The sequence below is a fragment of the Puma concolor genome, chromosome D1, assembly GCF_028749965.1.
Source record: "Puma concolor isolate L17-30 chromosome D1, mPumCon1.1.hap2, whole genome shotgun sequence".
Taxonomy (NCBI): Eukaryota; Metazoa; Chordata; class Mammalia; order Carnivora; family Felidae; genus Puma; species Puma concolor.
The window spans coordinates 115,477,807-115,498,621 of record NC_141676.1 but is presented as its reverse complement, the minus strand read 5'-3'; the positions used below and the strand labels follow the sequence as shown (position 1 = coordinate 115,498,621).

The window sequence follows — 20,815 nt, the reverse complement described above, 5'->3', positions numbered from 1 at the left end:
CAGGCTATCTCTTAAGTAACTTATTTCAAATAACTGATATGCCAAAGTGGCACATCTTGGGGCAGACTGCCCTTGGCCCCCACACAAGAAATACACAAAGAGAAAGATGCCACCTACTGGGGTCTAAGGTGGCATAGTATTCAAGAAAACAGCGACCTCCTCACCCCAAGGAGACGAGGTATCAGTGGGGGACCACTGAACTGGTGATGTGTGACGAGGAAGGGATCCCTCAGGTCACCCACCATTCAAGCACACCAATCTGCAGCTTATGGCCGGGGTAAACCTGACGTGAAGAAGGCACAGAAGAGGAGACACGACGAAGGCAGGAGGGTCCCCAGGGAAGGAAGGGAGGGAGGAACCTGGGGAAGTTTTAGAGCTAATGACCGTGCAGATTCTATTGCTAGATGAACCTTGATCGAGTTACCTTAGGCACCACGTGAGGGAGAGTGGACAACTCAGGGGAAACCATTTTAAGAAAAGCAAGTTCATGTCACAGGCTGCTGACGACAGGATATCCCAATTCCCCAAAACCCCATGTCAGAAGATGGCACACACCAAAGTTGCCACTGAGTGGATTTTAATGAGTCAACCAAACGTTCCTGTAAGACCGGTACCGAAAAGTAACCCCAGATTCCCTGCTATACTCATACCCTGGGAAAATCCACTATTTTGATAGATCATATTGCCGTTTTTTGACCTACTCCTCCTAGTTTTCTGTGGGGAAAATCTGCGCGGTGAGCAAATACTCTAATTTCAGCTTCTCTTGTTATCGTTGGCACCCGAGCGGCCGCATCTGGCCGGGTTTCGACAGTGACAGGGATCCCTTCACATTTTCCTTGTTATTCGTGAGTGCCAGCACCTGGCTGACCTCGGCTCATCCCGGGGCCTCTCCTGCCTCCCAGTCCTTGGCATATTTGCCCCTTAGCATCTCCCTTTGGCTTCCTTGGGAGCTCAGATGGAGGAAAGCCCATGAAGGTGGGAAAGAGGGACATCGTTGGAGCGAGTGAGGACCCAACATTCATGAGGGGGTTCTGTGCAGCAAAGCCTCGACCGGACACTGTAAACACATCTTCCTGTTCGAGCCCGTAATGACCCCGAGAGAGTGATGTTATTCCCATTTTGCGGATGGGTTCCACGAAGCTCAGAGAGTTTTAATAATGTGCCAGCGGTCAACCGGCCAGTGAAGTGGAATTAGGATGTGGTGTGTCCCCACTGACCGAGCCCAGAGTCTGAAGCCTGGAAAGTTGCCTCAAAGGTTCTGCCCTAAGTCTGCAACCGTTCTCCTCATCAGAGAAACAGAGACGGATTCTCCCGGTTTGTTGTGTTCTTGTTTTTTTTTTGTTTTTTTTTTAGAAGATGCTGTATCCAGAGCAATTTTGCTTTTAGATAAAATTTGTATTGCTATGTAATATATGTACAGAGAAAAGTATCCAAATCCTAAATCTCAAATGATTGATCTCAAAGTACCACTCATGTAACCCTAATGGGGCCATTTAACTTATTTAGTGCTTTTTTCTTCTGAAGTTTCTTAAATTTTCTAGCTATTGACTATTAAGGGACTTTTTTATTAGTGAGACGGATTCCCAATTTTCCTCACAAAGGAATCTGGCCCGTTCACATCTGGCACCAACGAAAAAGTAGCCATTGCACAATCAGGGGTTTTTATGCCTCTGTCTCAAACAAGTGTCTCCTATGTCTCTGGCCAGGAAGATGCCATCTCACCACATGTGTCACAGCCCTGAACACACATTCCTCCCATCATCACCGCGTATGCTCGGGGGGATTGAAGGAATATGTCTGTGCTTTGAACAGTCTTTCATGGACTTTTTTTTTAAGTTTATTCCTTCGAGAGAGACAGAGAGAGCATCTGCAGGGAGGGGACAGAGAGAGAGGGACACAGAAAATGCCCAACAGGCTCCACACTGTCAGCGCAGAGCCCTCCCCACATGGGGCTTGAACTCATGAAATCACGAGATGATGACCTGAGCCAAAACCAAGAGTCTGAGGCCTCACCTACTGAGCCACCATGGCGCCCATTTCAAGGACATTTTAGCGTTCCTTGATGGCTCTCCAGACCTAAATCTGAGAGCTCTCCCAGAGGCACCACATTCCCACCACCAGAGCTGATTCTGGACAAGGCTGGGGGCTTTGCTGATGTGTTCACTGATGCACCTGTTACCCTGAGGACGAGGGGCTGCGGTTCAGAGGACACAGGTCCAGATCGAAACCCAAGCAGTGCCCCCACATGCGGGGTGGAAGCAAGGGGACGTGTGAGGAAAAGGAAGACACAGCTACATGACTTGGAGGAAAACCATTTCCTACCGGGGCCAACAGACTGAGCTGTTCTGTGTTACACGGTGATGACTCCTGGCTGCTCCTCCAGAAAGCTCACAACCGCCAGTCCACAATCAGCATGTCTGTTCTCTCATCAACTTCTCAAGAAGTTGCTTAAAATGTGGTCACCGTGGGGGCGCCTGGGTGGCGCAGTCGGTTAAGCGTCCGACTTCAGCCAGGTCACGATCTCGCGGTCCGTGAGTTCGAGCCCCGCGTCAGGCTCTGGGCTGATGGCTCGGAGCCTGGAGCCTGTTTCCGATGCTGTGTCTCCCTCTCTCTCTGCCCCTCCCCCGTTCATGCTCTGTTTCTCTCTGTCCCAAAAATAAATAAAAAACGTTGAAAAAAAAAATTAAAAAAAAAAAAAAAAAATGTGGTCACCGTGGCCAGTGCAGGGGTGAAGGCGAAGGGCAAACAAAGCCGTGTGGCCGTGTGGTGGCAGTTCTTCCGCTTTCCCAGTGAGCAGACCAGTGCCGGGTGCAGAAGACATGCCCGATAAATATTTGATGAGGGAGGAGATGAGGGCAGGACACCTCCGTTCACCCAATCTCAAAATCTTCCATTTATTTAGCTGCGTATTAACCTCAGGTCAGCAGACGGTCCTCCCACTGGCTCACCACCGCCCCGAATCAATTTCCAGGCCCGGCCACCAAACATCCTGGTAACCACGTGCATCTCAGGCTTCCCTTTGTCCCATCTGGTCCACACGCTTGTCATTTTATACCTGGAGTCTGGACCCTCTTCTAACTGGTCTTTTAATTCCATTCTCTGTGTGAGACACGGTGTTGCCAGATAGTTCCCACGGTCTCCATTTTACGTGGTGTCCCCTTTCTCAAGATTAATGCATCGACTAAAAGGGGCTATCTCGGAGTAGGGGGGATTACAGCTGATTTGAACTTCTTGCCTTGGGCATTGTTGTGCTTTCCAAATTTTCTAGAATACAAGTTTTATTTCAAAATTCCAAAGTATATATTTTTTAATTTTTTTTAAATGTTTTATTTATTTTTGAGACAGAGAGAGACACAGCATGAGCAGGGGAGGGGCAGAGAGAGAGAGACACACACACAGAATCCGAAGCAGGCTCCAGGCCCTGAGCTGTCAGCACAGAGCCTGACATGGGGCTCGAACTCACAAACTGCAAGACCACGACCTGAGCTGAAGTCGGACGCTTAACTGACTGAGCCACCCAGGTGCCCCATATTTTTTTTTTTAAAAGGTAATATTCTTTCAACCGCTAATTCCATAAATATTTGCTGACTGTATGCTAGGCCTGGTGTTAGGTTCTGGGGACACAGTTCTTGCTCTCAAGGGGCTCATGGTGTAACGAAGGAGGCTGTCCTGGGGTAACTGCCCTGGGGGCCCTATGGGGATCAAGCAGTGAGTATGTTGTCGTGGAGTCTGGGAAACACACAGGAGGGGCAGGGAGGGCTTCCCAGAGGAAGTGTAAGGGGAGTCTTAAACCAGGCGAGCATATAGACGGAAAGCAGGGGCTGAGGCAAGTGAACTGGGAAGAGAGTGTGCAAAGCCAGAGAGAATGGCTGGAGCCGAGGGGAGTGTGTGCTTATGTATGTGCAAGCATGTGTATGCATGCTTGCATGTTAAGTGTGTGCGTGCATGCGTGCATGTGTGTGCGTGTGCATGTGTGTGGGTGTATGTGTGCATGCATGTGTGTTGGGGAGGGAAGGTATCTCTAGGGATGGGACTGCAGAGGAAATCAGGAGCCTCGATGATGCAACGGCTCCAATTCAATCCTAAGGGCACTAGGAGGAAATGAAGAATTTAAGCAGAGGCAGGAAAGGGTTGAATTTTGATCAGAAATGTCTTTCTGGTAGCTGCATAGACAATGCATGAGAGAAAGCGGAGTTGTAGCCCAGTTTTGCAAGGTCAAATTTCTTGGTCATTCAAAGTATGACAAAGACATCTCTCCGATCTGGCCTCTCCCTTCTTTTGCGGACTTCTCCCACATGACCCAGGAGGGGTATGAAATACCCACCTGAGATGGGAGTGTCCCCAGTGGTGGGTGTGGCGGTACTGGGTGATTTCCTGGGGGTGGGGGGAAAGCTTCCTTTCCATCTAGGTGAACCCCTAAATACTTACCAGAGGATCACCCTATCAGCTCACAAATTATACTCCCTCTTAAAGGCTCATTCCTTAATGTGAACCAAAGCTTTTATCAGTTATTTTTACTTCAATTTGAAACAATCTTAGATTCTTTTTTGGTGATTCGATAGATGCTTTTTTTCTGCTTTAATCCTCTTTTGTCCTAGCCAGAGGACAATGATGACATGGTTTACTGTCCTACAGGACAATAAAACCACCACCATCGGGGTTATCTTTCCTACTGGACAGAAACCACTGATAGTGCTGAGAGGCAAAAATTATAAATTAACACGTTGCTTCTCTAAGCCTAGATTTTAATCAATAGTGAATAACAGTCCAATAAAATTGCATTCTCCTACCTGATTAAATAACCCATGGGCAGACCCGTCACATGATGCCCTGATAGGACACTAAAAGGACACGCTGTCTTCTGCCCGAGTTACAAGTTTTGTCATTTTTTTAAAACAAAGGCTTTGTTCCCAGAAAATGTCAAGAGGTGAGAATGCCTATAGGTTCTTGGGCCTGTGTGGGAGGGAAAGTGTTGAAAAGTAGGAGCCAGGAGAGCCGGCCGTCCCTGGGAGCTGGGTGTGGGGTGCGGCTCTGGCACTGCCTTCCCGTGTCTAAGCAGCTGTCCCTCTCTCGGTCAGGTGTCCAACCTACACTATGCATTTGACCTTCTCACCCAGTAGCCCCCACCTTCCAAAGGAAATAATAAATTTCACATTATACTTTGAAAAGAACTTAAGAAGGCAACGTCCAAAATACACCCAAAGAACCAAAGAAATGAGAAAGCGAACCCGTGTTTGCCCATCTTAGCAGTAAAATAACGGCATCTTATTCCTGGCTTGATTTGAGGGCTACTGGAGAGGTTCAACATTTTTACACTCATGCTTTCCTTTGCATTTCCTGCTCAGGTCGTTAGTTTTCACATTTCTTTCTTTCTTTCTTTCTTTTTTTTTTTACTGAGTTAATTTCTTTCATCTTACAAACCTGTAAAAGCTCTTTTATAATTATAAAGGAAATGACTCTTTATTTACATTCACAGCCAATATTTTCTCCTGGTTACCATTTTGAGTCTATTTATAATATCTTACGGCATTCCAAACAGTGGAGAAGGTTTTTTATGTGATGATACCTGCCCATCTTTTCTCTTTTGGCTTTTAGTTTTCCTACATGGTTTAAGTGCGTCTTCTCCACTCTTAAAGTGACCGGCATATTCTCGTAAACTTTCTTCTAACATCTTTTATATTTGCTTGTATACAGCTCTTACATACGGATCTTTAACCAAAGCTGAATTTAATTCTATATGTAGCATGAATAGGAACCTAACGTTTTTCTTCTCATAGCCAATTGTCCCAGGATTGCTTTTCAAATTAACCATCAAGTCCCCAATAGAATTAAAATGCCACCTTTGTCCTACACCAAGTTCCCTTGGACGCTTGCCTCTTCTTAACTTTCATCTTGCTATAGATTAATTCCTAAGCTCTTGCTAAAATCCCCATTTTGGACACAGGCCAGAGTTTCTTCAGGTTCCTGTAAGTGTGCATATGATTCACTACTCACAGCTGTCTAGACATGTCCACTGGAAACAAGCCTGGTTTCCCCGAAGCTCTGGGACCATACAGCTGTCCGGCCGAATAACACCGCTGTGGTTCTCGGTTCCACATCCATCTCTACGTGGGCTCTTTCTACAGGTTAACCCTTTCTAAACATGACTCAGCTAACGAGCAACATGTTTGAAGGAAAGTAGATAAAACATCAACATCTGGGTTGTGGTTACCAGGGGTGCTGTTTCAATGTGGACACTGGGTGAACGCACGTTCAGTGCGCAATGTTGGTTCCGCACCGGGCACGGGCTGTGTGACAGGTGCTTCCCAGACACTGAGGATACAGCAGTAAACAGAACACACACCAATCCTTACCTCATACCATACACGGTCAAGCACACGGCTCGCTTAACATTCACATATGCATATACCTCTGTAACCGCCCCCCACGGCAAGAGAGAACGGTCCCAGCCTTCCAGGCTTCCTGTTCTCCCTCCCTCCACGGGAAAGACCCCCCCGCAATGTAACTACTACCTGATTGGTATCAGTAAATATTTGTTTTGCCTCAATATCAATAGAATCCTAATATGTACCATCTCGTGTCTGACCTCTTTCACTCATGTTGTCGCGCGGAGCTGAAATTTATTCTTTATGTTGTGTGGTATCCCATTTTATGAACATGTCATCAGTTTTTTAATCTCTTCTAGATATGTCATTATGTCCAGTTTGGGGATATGGGGAATAAAGGTGGTATGGACATTCTTCTAAATGTGTATGGGTGATCATATAACTCATCTCACTTCTCTGAACTCAGGAATGGATTGGGCTGGTTCAATTATACATATGGTATATTGATATATACAGTCAGTTATATATAGTCAATTATACACACTATCTATATAGTATCGTCTATAATATGATGTCTTCGTGTCTTTTATCATCCTGAACACCAAAAATTTTGGGGGGATGTGTGATGGTATCTGTCCACCTTTTCTCTTTTGGCTTTTAGACTTCCTGTGTTGCTTATAAATCTATCTGTATGTTTGTACATATAATAAATGTATACATGTGTTACATAAATGACAAAGAATTCATATACAAAGTACATAAAAAACTCCTACCGATCAATAAGAAATTGGTAAGACAATTCAGTTTTTAAAAAAATAGGCAAAAACCTAGGACACTTCATAAAATAGAGACTATCTAAGTGGTCAATAAGCATATGAAAACCTAGCAGCCGGGAGATGCAAATTAAGATCACAGTGAAAGACGAGTACCCACGAGGATGGTTAAGATGAAAATGTCTCAACACACTGCCCAAAGCCAGCTAGAGATTTGGAGCACCCCCCATCAAAGCACCACCAGCACTGTTCACAGAGGTAGAACAATGAAATTTGTATGCAATCGTAAAAGTCCTCAAACAGCCAAAGCAATCCTGAAAAAGAAAAAACTGGAGGCATCACAGTTCCAGATTTCACGTTACATTATGCAGTGGTAGTGATTAAAACAGTCCAGTACTGGGGCGCCTGGGTGGCGCAGTCGGTTGAGCGTCCGACTTCAGCCAGGTCACGATCTCGCGCTCCGTGAGTTCGAGCCCCGCGTCGGGCTCTGGGCTGATGGCTCAGAGCCTGGAGCCTGTTTCCGATTCTGTGTCTCCCTCTCTCTCTGCCCCTCCCCCGTTCATGCTCTGTCTCTCTCTGTCCCAAAAATAAATAAACGTTGAAAAAAAAAAATTTTAAAACAGTCCAGTACTGACAAAAAACAAACAAACAAAAAAACGGACACATAGATCAATGGAATGGAACACAAACACAGAAATGGACCCATAACTATATGGTCAATTAATCGTTGACGAATAAGGAAGAATACCCAATGGGAAAAAGACAGTCTCTTCAACAAATGGTGCTGGGAAAACTGGACAGCAATGTGCAGAAGAATGAAACTGGCCCCCTTTCTTACACCATACCCCAAAATAAACTGAAAATGGATTAAAGACCTAAAAGTGAGACCTGAGGCCATAGAAATCTTAGAAGAGAACACGGGCAGTAATTTCTCTAACATCAGCTGTAGCAACATTTTTCTATATAAGTCTCCGGAGGCAAGGGAAACAAAAGCAAACATGAACTATTGAGACCTCATCAAGATAAAAAGCTTCTGCACAGTGAAGGAAACAATCAATAAAACTAAAAGACAACCTATGGACTATGAGAAGATATTTGCAAATGACATAGCTGATGAAGGGTCAGTATCAAAATATATAAAGAACTGATACAACTCAATACCCAAAAAACAAGTAATCCAATTACAACAATGGGCAGAAGACATGAGTAGTCACTTCTCCAAAGAAGACATCCAGATGCCTAACAGACACATGAAAAGATGCTCCACATCACTCATCATCAGGGAAATACACATCAAAACCACGATGAGGTACCACCTCACCCCTGTCAGAATGGCTCACATTAACAACTCCGGCAACAACAGACGTTGACGAGGAGGTGGAGAAAGAGGAACCCTTTTGCATTATTGGTGGGAATGTGAACTGGTGCAGTCACTCTTGAAAACAGGATTGAGTTTCCTCAAAAAGTTAAAAAGAGAACTACTCTGCGACCCAGCAATTGCACTACTAAGTATTTACCCAAAGGATACAAAAATATAGATTCAAAGGGTTCCATGCCGTCCAACGTTTATAGTAGTGTTGTCAACAACAGCCAAATTATGCAAATAGCCCAGCGTCCACTGACTGATGAATGGATAAAGGAGATGTGGTATGTATACACGCACGCGCGCGCGCGCACACACACACACACACACACTGGAATATTACTCAGCCATCAAAAAGAATGTAATCTTGCCATTTGCGACAACATGAAAGGAGCTAGAGACTATAATGCTAAGTAAATAAATCAGTCAGATAAAGACAAATACCATATGATTTCATTCATATGTGGAATTTAAGGAACAAAACAAATGAGCAAAAGGGAAAAAAAAAAAGAGAGAGAGAAACCAAAAAATAGACTCTTAACTATAGAGAACACACTGATGGCGGGGTGCCTGGGTGCCTCAGTTGGCTAAGCGTTCGACTCTTGCTTTCGGCTCAGACCATGAGCTCATGGTTTGTGGGACTGAGTCCCGCAGTGGGCTCTGCACTGACGTGTGGAGCTTGCTTGGGGTTCTCTCTCGCTCTCTCTCTGCCCCTCCTCTGCTCTCGCTCTCTCTCAAATAAATAAACATTTAACAAGAGAGAGAGAACACACTACCAGGGGTAGTGGGAGGGGAGGCGTATGGGGAAAACAGGGGATGGGGATTAAAGAGTCCACTTAAAAACAATTTTCAAAAGAAGAAAAAGAAAATAACCTCATAGCTCCAAAGGCTGGATGTGGTTTGGAATAGTCAGAATCTCCTACTTGCCTGGGAGCTGCGTCAACGGGTACAACCATTCTGGGAACAAAATTGGTAACATCTATTAAAGCTGAACGTGCCTTACAGCTGAATAATAAATAGAATTTTTCAAATTAAAAAAATACAGTGTATGGCGTATTTGACGTTTACATACCAGGAAGAAAAACAAAGCAGTGACAAAGAGCAGAGAGGACAGGGAGAAGTCTGAGATGTATTTTCAGGGACGCGGCATTTGCCGCGTGGCAGGTCTCATGTAAGTAACTGGGTCTATAACAGAGGGACAGGATGAGCCACCTGGTGCTCATGCATTCCCAAGAAGAGACGGCCCATCAACTACCCCTTGCAGCATCGTGGGGCGAGCGCTCCTCTCCACCTGGCATGGCTATAAGAAGGGGCATCTCGAAGGTCTGGAAAATTCAGTCCAGTCTCCAGTCCGAAACTGTGCAGGAAGGCAGAGCTTTGGAAGGAAAACTGAAAACATGAAGCCAGAGGCAACGTCACGGAGCCTATGGAAATGTGACAGGCCGCGTCCAATGCTCCCAGGCGAATTTTGACTTTTTCTCGAGGCAGAACTGACACACTATTATGCTAGAAAACAAACACAATCTTTCTTTCCAAAAGAGGGAAGGATGAAGAAGGAAATCAGTCTTGTCACAAAAGTTTAGGGTCCGATGGCCCTGAGTCATGTGCCAGTCTTTCTAATGCGCCAGCCTTTCGGTCTCCAGGTCTGCTGAGAGCGGCCAAACGGGTCTTGGAGCTGGGTGTCATGCAAAATCTGAGCTGTATCAGCCCTCCCAGGATTGAGGAGCCAGAGAGCGAGCCTTCTGCTAGGCCAGCCTCAAAGGAAGAGAGAACAGGAGCATCCTAGGCTGATCTCCAAACCATACTCTTCGGGAGCTTAAATGTTAACCAAGTAATTTTCAGTCAGGCATGCCATTACCCTAGAGCAGTGAGTCAACTTCTAGTTCAAACAGAAAACTCCGGATCCCTGGGACGTGGGGAGCTTCAGTGATATCTGTAATATTTTCTTTCTACCATAAATAGACTATTTAGGGTAGACATAAAATTATAGAAACAACGAATGCAACAAATTATTACAATATACGTTAAATATACGCATCATAATACATATCATATATAAATATATAATAGATTAGTTTTTAGAAAAATAAAGAAAACAAGGGCGTGAGGCAACTACCACAAACTCAGAGCATCTAACAACACGCCCACTGCCTGGGTTTGCAGGATATGAACTGGAGTTTGCCTTTTGTGACAGTGGATCGCGGGTGGCAGAGGCGAGGTCCATGACTGGACGGTGGATGGTGGTGGGACGGAGACCCACGGGGAGGAAGTCGAGACTGCAGAGCGGAGGCTGGAACCAGAAGCCACCGCCCAGAGGTACGAGCACTGGAGAAGCATGAGGAAACTAAGCCACAAGCAAAGTACGATACGAACAGATGGCAGGACACTCCTCCACCGGGGCTCCGCTCTCATGTGCCGCACGGGCACCCGGTCGGCCAGGGAGAGAGCTTGGCGAACGTGGAAAGCAAGGGCCATAAACACCTGATTACAGGAGATTTATTGAAGGTTCCTGTTTGTATCTAGTTCATGTTAGGCACTGCCAGGCTCTAGCAAACCATGGACAGTAGAAATGAGTGATGCAATTAGGTTGGGGGGAGAAGGACAAAGTGTCGAAAACACCAGTCTAGTCGGCATTTCAAGCATCCCGAATGTGGATTGGAATCGACACAAATGCTCCGTAATCAGCCAGATAAGATTGTCGGGTGAGAAGAACCAATGGGAATTCTTGTCCAGGTGACAACACTCAGACGATGGAAAGCTGTCTTTTTTCTTTAGCTCTTTTGAAGCTCACTTTATGAGTTGCTGGATTATTATCATCCCTGTTGACACGGGGGGGGGGGGGGGGGGAGTAGACGAGGCTGAGACCGTCTGAGACCGTACCGCCCCTAACTGGCAAAATCAAGGATCTGACTGTAAGGTCTGGTTCTCTTCACTCTTTTGACAGTGGATTATCAAAGAAGAAAACTACATCCATTCATTCAAAGAAATGTTAACGAATCTCCACTACGTATCAGACGTTTGTTTAGGCACTGAGCAGTGGTACATGTAGGATGCAACCCACTTTTTATTTAGAAATGGTGATCCCTACGTGACTTCCTCACCGTCCTGAAAAAGAGAGTGTGGCTGGAATCAATTTTGAGAATAAAGAGAAAAAAAAAAAAAGAACAGTAAAAGCAAGCATAGCCTATATATCAGAAAATTTTGTCTATGCAAGGCTATTTTCTAAGTGGAATTGAATGACAGATATATAAATTGTTTGGTGCTGAAGGATGGTTTCTAGGAGCAGTTTACAACATACTGCTGGCTTACAAATTTTTTGTGACATTAAATTTTTACGAACTTATTTTCGTCTCATTTACTGATGTATAGTTTTCATACGGTAACATGTGTATTTTGGTGAATTTTGGGAAATGGACACAAAGCAGCACCACAACGAGGACGTAAACCGCGTGTGCGGCAATATCAGCCGGACGGCAGCGGGGGCACCCCCACACTCGCCCTCCCCACCTGCAGACACGGATCCAACACCACCACCCGGGCCAAGTCCGTTCGTGAGAAATCCGGAAGGCAGCTGAGTGGCTCCTGCATCCCAATGAGGGCAAAACTGGCAGGTACTCCCCAGAGGACGCCCCTCCCCGGATCGGCACGGCGGGTAAGCAGAAAAGTGCCAGCTCCCAGCACCTCCCTTGGGAGAAAAAGACTAGACACTGTTCAGGGGGCCGCCAAGGAGCTGGTCTCTGTCTGGCTCCACTCCAAGCACTGGCAGGAAGGGGCACAGGTGTGGGGGCCCGGGAGAAGGAAGGGTGCGGTTGGGACGCTCATCGCTCCGCCCGCCCCTGGCTCAGCGCCCTCACATCGCAGTACTGGTGCACAAAAGACATACTGATAACTGATGCCCCCCACAGCAAATGCGACACCTGGGCAGCAGAAGCCGTCCTGAGCCACAAGCGGGTTCAGAGGGAACTCGTATCTGAAGTCAGGCGGACTTTGCTGAATGAGTCTGTCTGCTGACTCCAGACACTCTTCCTTGCCTGTCTCTGGTGGACTGAGTCCGGTCCTCTCCGAACCCAGGTCCTTCCCCCACAAGACGGGAACGGCAGCAATGTGTGCACCTGCGACCTAGGGAAACACGGTTTGGGCTCCTGGCTGGAGTGCGGAACAAGAACAAATGTAAGCGTCTCATCCGAATCACTGGCTTCAACCCTGCCTGAGCCGGAACACGACCACTAGAATCTGAGAACACGAGCACTCGCCCGTCCTCGCCCCTGACTTTGGCCTCAGAACCTCCAGGTTTGTGCTAGAGTGTGGGCATCTAAAACACGGCGGTTGGCCCCAGGGAATAACCAGAGTTGAGAATCCCATGTTGAAATTCTCGGTTCTGAGAACTTGAATTCTCTAGTGACAGGAGACTCAAGCTTCATCTCTTCTCAGCTGTTTCCACCTCTTTTCCCAAGATAAGGCAAAGACTTGGGGACAGGTCGCCCGTGGAGAGGCGGGTGACATCCACATCCACACTCTGTAGAAGTGGCTGCAGGGAGTCAAGAACCACGACCCTGGAGGGTCCTGGGGGGGCCCATGACCCGATCCCGCTGCCCCCGTGGAGGTGGAGGGCAGTAAGGAGCCAGTGACAAGCACGAAGAAAGACCGAGGTCAACTTACTGGCTTACTCTTACGCACGGCACAGGACTCACAGTGATACGAGCCCCACGGCTTTACGAAGGATGGTTAGGTCTTTGTGACCAAACTGCTGGGCTGAAAACTGGGCAGACGAGTTTGTGGGCAGCTTAATGAGCGGATTATAGAAGCTCTGTAACTCACATTATGTATGAATTCTACAAAAATAGTCACTACAAGTGCCCCAAACTATTGTGTCATGCAAAGGAATTAATCTGTTGTCTATATATAGACATGGTTTTTATCCCCTGTCTTAATTTTATGGTGACCATTGGAGAGGAAGTGAAGCCGTTCCTGGACACATGAGCCACTGCTGATAACAGAGTGAATTTACAGTGAAATAGCTGACCACATCTTCCTAAATAATCTGAAACACTCTACAGCGGGTACTGAAGTTTGAAGAGTTCTTATTTTTCCTTCCTCTTTTGCAGAAGACTCCGAATGATCTAATTTAGACTCTTACACCTTTGCTTAGCTGGCGTGGTTTAGGTGAGGATGAGAATAACCGCATACATGACTTAAAGCAAGTGGGCCTTCAGCGGGCGAAGGGAGGCCGCAGGTACGGGCTGGGCGCTCTGAATGCCCAGCTCGCAGCCCCTGTGCAGCCAGCGCCCAGCATGGTTTTCTCAGCCAAGGCCGCCACGCTGCTGTGGACAACTGACCTGCCCTTGTGGCCACAGAGGTGCCACGACGCTCGTGGGCTGGCAGATGGTCTGGAGACACGGGCACTGGAGGTCTGCCCCAGCGGGGCTCCGGACGCGGGGTGCTCAGCCAACCGGCAGGATCCCCTCGGAGGGACCTTGGACGTGAGCAGCTCAGGCGGGAGTGGAATCTACAGAAGCACGTGTCCAAAGGCGAGTGACTCCCTGAACAGCAGGTGACACGGAGTAATGATGCCCAGTGACCTCCAAGGAGCCAACTAGCACAGAGTCCTGGGCTATGAAGTGAAATCCCGTGGGGGGAGCACCAGGGAGGATCCAGTGGACGCCCACCTACTCCTCGTCTAAATACTGAGAGGTTATAAATCCTCTCTGATCCCCGCCCGACAGCCCGCGGCAGAGGTGGGCTCACGGGTCGTGGCCCCACAGGTGCCAGCGGTCCGTTGGCACGAATGTGGCACACGTCTGCTGGGGCAGGATGGAAGCTGGACTCTGGCCAGGACCCTGGGAGCCGCGGGCCCTGTCCAGACCTGCGATGGGGGCTCACGCGGCTGAGCACTTCGGGCCCCACCCCCCCAGTGCCTCACTTTCCTGACTCAAGATCTCCAGACTACGTGACAGCAACAGAGGAGCAAAGGAGAGAAGGTATCTGGGGGCCATCTGCAGAGATGCACGCATCAGAGACGAGGGGTCTCCCCACCACACGCACACATATAGCCACACCCCAGCCGTGCCTCTCCCAACGCGGGGGCCGCGTCCACGTGAGCGTTCCTCTTCAAGATGCGGCTCACTCAGGGGGTAAGAGACTTGCAAAACACCTTCTAGGGATGTCATGTAGAAAGAAAGCTTCTCTATTTCAGTGTTTCCATATTCAAGACTCCCGACAGCATGGGGCCCAGTTTGGGGCCCAGACGGTGGCACTGGCTGTGTGCCCGTCTCCTCCAGTCCACAGCAACCTCCCCATGAACTAACTCCCTCTCTGGGGTACCCCAGGCTTTCCTGCACCCAGCACTCGGAGGGACCTAAGGACAGGGCACCGGATCATGAGAAGTGACACAAATCAGTTTACCTCTTTCCTGTTCAATTTGTGCACACATGTGTGTGTGAGCATATACACGGCTCTCACCTCCCTGCCATAATCCAAGTTTACGATCTTAGCCGAGAATCCGGAATAGAAAACAGGCAATTATATGGGAATGCAAGCTGGCGTGGCCACTCTGGAAAACAGTATGGAGGTTCCTCAAAAAACTTAAAACAGAACTACCTACGCCCCAGCAATTGCACTACTAGGCATGTATCCAAGGGATACAGGTGTGCTGTTTCGAAGGGGCACAGGCACCCCCATGTTTATAGCAGCACTATCGACAAGAGCCAAAGTACGGAAAGAGCCCAGTGTCCATCGATGGATGACTGGATAAAGAAGGTGTGGTATATATACAATGGAGTATTACTCAAGCAATCAAAAAGAATGAAATCTTGCCATTTGCAACTACGTGGATGGAACTGGAGGGTGTTATGCTCAGTGAAATTAGTCAGAGAAAGACAAATATCATATGACTTCACTCATATGAGGACTTTGAGACACAGAACAGAAGAACATAAGGGAAGGGAAACAGAAATAATATAAAAACAGGGAGGGGGACAAAGCATAAGAGACTCATAAATATGGAGAACAGAGGCTTACTGGAGGGGGTGTGGGAGGGGGGGTGGGCTAAATGGGGAAGGGGCATTAAGGAATCTACTCCTGAAATCATGGTTGCACTATATGCTAACTAATTTGGATGTAAATTTAAAAAATTAAATTTAAAAAAATGCAAAAAAAAAAAAATCAGAAAACAGGCAATTATAATGAAAAAAGGAGTCACACCCTTAACCCAGACCTAAGGTCAGCCGAGGCTTCCCAGATTAAGTGACATTGAAAGTGAGATCCGGGGGCACCTGGGGGGCGCAGTCGGTTGAGTGTCCGACTTCGGCTCAGGTCATGATCTCATGGTTCATGGGTTCCAGCCCCGCGTCGGGCTCTGTGCTGACACCTCGGAGCCTGGAACCTGCTTCGGATGCTGTGTCTCCCTCTCTCTCTGCCCCTCCCCTGCTCATGCTTGCTCACTTGCTCTCTCTCAGAAATAAACATTTAAAAACTTTTAACAAAAAAAAGAATAAAGTGAGATCTGGAGGTTGAAGAGGGAGTTAGCTGGGACAGGAAGAATGGCAAGTAAGGGACAGGTGTGGAGTCTTCAGGAAACTCAAGCAAGAATCAGAGAAGCAACGAGGGCGCTGGGAAGGGGGAGGGACGTTAGGGGATGGAGCGCACGGAGCCAGAGACGGCGGCAGGTGCACGGGGTCAGACCCCGTTTGTAAGCCACGAGGGCGAGTGTGCCTCTAGTCCCGACAGCTGACTGGAACCACCGGTGGGTTTTAAGCAAGGGAGTGACACATCGTTCAAGAAGGAGGAAGTGCTCGGACCCTCCCCTCTCCTCCCTGAACAAAAGCTATGACTAGTGCCTGACTTTGGCCTCTGGTGTTTGCACTCCTGACTACCTTGGAGCTGATTTGAAATTTTGCTTTTCTGTGAATTATTAATAAAAGAAAGCAACGGATAGGCCCTCATTTTAAAGTAGAAGGAAGCAACCGTTTCACCTCTTTAGATCATGTTCTAAGTAGAATTAACTGAGCAAAACGATGCCTGAGAAAACAAAGGTTTTAAAATTCCGTTTTATGGGGTTTTTTTTCCCAGTGTGTTTTGAATAATCTATATAAACTTGGAAAACCTTCTCCGTTTTTCTGAAAGGTTCTTTCAACCTAGAAGGTACTTCCGTCTCATTCACACCCAGCCCTGACATTCACGTGACGAGCACGAAGGAACAGTTTCTACCGACTTCTGGCCGATCGGGACCCCTCCGGCACACGTGTGCACATGTGAGGTCTACCTTCAGGACTATAAGCATGTCCTGACATCAGAGATTACCATGTCATCGGAGGAAAGAAGGGCAGAGGAAGGAAGCCCGGCCAGGAAAGCACCCTCGGGGCAGGAAGCCCCATCTCACACCGCAGGAGTTGTTGCCTCTTGCTGTGAGGCCCGTGGGCGTCCACTGGACGCGAGCCCCTGGGGTGTCACCTACAATCTGCATTCCCGGTAAGGACCCCGTGTGAGACACACGCCGCCTTTCGAAGGAAACGAAAAGGAAGGAGCGAAGATTTCATTTTCCCATGGTCAAAGCGGAGCGCGGGGTCGGGTCGGGACGAGGGAGGGATGAGTCAGACTGTGGAGGAACCCACGGTCTTCCACGGAACCTCTCCCTTCCCTCAGATCGTCCCCTGTTTTAGATGTGGGCCAACCTGTCACGAAGGAAACACTGATCAAGGAAATTTTCTACTTTAAAAAAAAAAATTTTTTTTGTACATTTAGTTGAGAGACATAGAGAGACAGAGCACAAGTTGGGGAGGGGCACAGAGAGAAGGAGACACAGAATCCGAAGCAGGCTCCAAGCACAGAGCCTGATGCGGGGCTCGAACTCACAAACCGTGAGATCGTGACCTGAGCCGAGGTCGGACGCTTAAGTGACTGAGCCACCCAGGCGGCCCGGAAATTTTCTACTTTTGACGTCTGTGGCCCTGCTCCTGGGCTCCCACGGAAGCCCTACGTTAATATTTGACATTTTGCAATTTTTTACGTTAACATTTAACATTTACCAAGGTCAAAATGATTCCGTGAAACCTCACAGCACGGGCTCTGTTTCTGCCCCGAGCACACATTGCAGATCTGCTTTTTTATTATTTAAAAAATATTATTATTATTATTTGTTAAAAAAAAAAAAATAACCAAAAAGCAGCATTCTAAACACAAAGGTGAGAAAAACCAAAAACCTCCCTTAAGATTACACTTGAACATACTTGCACGTATTAAAACGTAACGTAAAGTGTGTGACTTTCTGGAATGTCCCTCGTGAGGATGGTTTGTAAGTCTTTATGTAAGAGCCATACATAACCCTGTGCCAAATGTCCCCTCCCGGGAGCCTCTCTTCGTTGTGAAAACCGTGTAACCCAGGCACCTGTCCCTACCGTGGCTCGAATAACGCTCTTTTCCGTTCTCTGTGACATTTTTAGAAGGTTTGTCCCCGGCGGGGATGCAGCACGGAGCGAGACCACGGCTGTTAGTTGTGAAGGCCAGCGCACAGGGCAGGGTCGCCTGGGTTCCCAAAGGACCTGGATTCTGTCCGTTTGTGACTGGTTCTGCCCGGATGCCTCTGGCCCCTCCCCAAGCCCGCCTTCTACGAACACGGGTGACACGCGAAGTGTCCCTGAGGTGGGCACGTCCAGCGCGGCAGTGTCACCTCCCAGGAAGGAGTCACGGTCTCGCGGCGAGAGGCAGGTTCCGAGTCCCTCCAGCCCGGCCAGGTGGCGCCGAGGCTGGGACCGGGACTCCACCACCTTCGACCCGCAAAGGGACAGACAGCCCCCGAGGGCCTTATCTTCATGTGAACCCCAGATCCGTCTAAAACGTGTTGCTTTTACTTAACGTTTCCGTCTGTTCTATGTGCGAGAGTCAAAATAACCCAGTCTTCTCTGTGCGCGGAGACTTGCTGTCTGCAGAAGGGCCCCACGCACAGCCCAGGTGTTTTTCACAACCCGGGCCGTCCCTTAGTCCACGGACACGGGGTCCACCGGACCAGCCACCGAGGGGATTCACCTGAGGGTCATTTTGCTTTTCAGACTTCCTTTCCGCCACCGTTTGCTTCCTTGCCGCCGTCGGCAGCCTGTCCTCCCTCCCGTCTTGGCCAGCGCGCCTATAACCTGTGTGGGCTGCGGTTTTCTCCAGGGTAAGGGGGCTTAGTAACACAACTACCGCCAAAGTCAGACGACACGCGGGACGTAGGACGGACCCTCGGCCGGTTCGCAGCTCGCTGTGTGCCAAGTGTTCTCCAGAAACGGGAGTCTTGTGAAGGTCGAAGGGTCCAACAGACTTGGTGAACGGACCCTGCCCTGGAGGGGGGGGTGGTGCGCGCTACCCGCCTCCGTGGGGCGGACGCGAAGACACCCCTGCCAGCAGTCGCGGGCAGAGGACGGCGCTCCGGTTCGATGTTCTGTGTTTGCCCGCAAACATCCTTCCCCCTTCCAGAAGCAAAACGCAGCCTTCCTTCGTACAGAGCGGCTCGGCTCCCCGCTCCCCGGGGTCACCCAGCTGTGGAACTGAGCGTCGGTTCGGGTCCGGGGTGGCCGAGGGGTCAGGCCAGGAGAGCTGCTGGACTCTTCCCGGCCTGTGACTCCCTGGTGGGGCAACGGAGGCTGGAGGCAGGGGGTGGAATCGTCCCTTCGCCGCCCGGCGAACGCCGGCCCCCTCCCTCCTGTCTCTCAGGCCCGTGTGGGCCTTGCCGAGGTGGCGCTGGGTGGGAGGGTCCCAGAGCCTTCCCACCAAGGCCCCCTCTTACCAACGCCCCGCCCTCCACACGTGCCTTAGGGGGCCTCCCGGATGGTGCACAGAGTGGTGGGGGAATCACCCTCCATCCCTCCCAGGGAAGACTGCTGCCCTAACAGGCAAAGTGCGTTTTCTCAGGGCTCACAGCTGATCAGCAGGACGGCGGCCCAGGTTTCCTAACGCACAATCCACTGGTGGACCGTTAGGGCGCACGGCCCTGCACGGGTGCTGGGGCTGCGATGTGACAGACCAGGTGGGCAGGGGACAGGGTGGCCCGTCCGGGACCCACCCACAGTGCGAAGAACCAGGGGACTGGGCTCCACGGAGCAACGGCAGGTGCAAGGACCCTGAGGCAGACATGAGCCTGCTTTGTGCCAAGAGCAGAAGGGCAGAGGACAAACGAGGGATAAATACTACGGGGCGCGTGGGGTCCGAGGAGCAGACTGGAGGGTCAGGCACCGTCCTGCTGCGTGAAGGCCGGTGTGCCAGCAAGACTGCTGAATGCCCCGGCGCGCTCCTCCAGGAGGGCTGGCCCCTGGAACAAGAGGGGCGTCCCGGAGGGTCGCCAGACAGGGGTACACAGGCGGTCCTGGAAGGACTGGGTTTGAACGGCACGGGTCCACTTCTACGCTTTTCTTTCTGTAAGTGCTGCCGGCAGAAGCCACAAGGCCTTAGTTCCCAACCGCACCCCCTCCCCACTCCGTCGGGCACAAGACCTTACCAGTCCGGGAGCGCGGGGGTCCTGTGCGCTGACCCTTCGCACCGGGGAGGAGGGGCCTGGGCTGCAGGGGCCGGTTCCCAGGGGGAGGTCAGGCCTGGAGACGCTGGGGGCCGGGTCCTCCCCGACTGGGGGTCCTCCGGGGCTCCCCGGTCGGGGTGTCCGGGGCTGCCGCCGCCAGGCGACCACTACACGTGCGGGCAGGCCGTGCGGGCGCCTCTGCTCATGCGCAGTGTCTGGCCCAGCCCCGCCCAGCCCGGCTGTACCGCCTTCCAGTAAATACACCCGCGGGACTGTAAACGTATTTTCCTTCTTTAGGGTTGTCTTAACCACGTTTCCTCTTCTCTAGCGGACTTCATTAGGAGCATACAGTATATAGTACGTATAACATACAAAATGCGTTATCGTTAATTGACTGCCATGCGTTGCTGTGGTTAATTGACTGCACCGTGTTGTTATTGTTAATTGACTGCATTGCGTGACTGTTAACTGACTGCATATGTGATCTATCCTAAGGCTTCCGGGCAACGGTAGGGTATCAGTAGTTAAGTTTTGGGGAGGGGGAGTCAAAAGTGAGATGCAGATTTTGATTAGGGTATCCCTAATCCCCACATTGTCCAAGACCCTCCTCGTCGTCTTGTTCCGAATCTCCTGGATGATATTCCACCCTCCTGGAAGGGGACCTTGATGGTAAAACGCGTGCTCCGGGCTGGTAGGTCAGGTATGTGGACTGCCACAAGAGACGCAGCATGGAGCTCGAGTGTCTGGGTTATTCGTGAAGCATTTGCTTTAAAGCATATCTCTGTAATAAAATTGGCTTATGCTGTAAATTGGTTTTCTTTTTTCCCAAATTAGTCACTTTTTTTTTTTTTTTTTTTTTTAATTTTTT

General features: G+C 49.4%; 1 protein-coding gene across 1 annotated transcript in view; it reads right to left on the bottom strand.

Moving 5' to 3' along the window:
• Nucleotides 1–20,114, bottom strand: part of MMP12 (matrix metallopeptidase 12) — a 45,153-nt gene extending 25,039 nt beyond the window's left edge. The window contains exon 1 of the mRNA XM_086676446.1: nucleotides 19,930–20,114. The gene's annotated coding sequence lies outside the window, so the exon portion shown is untranslated. The remainder of the gene's footprint in view (nucleotides 1–19,929) is intronic.
• Nucleotides 20,115–20,815: the final 701 nt, after the last annotated feature.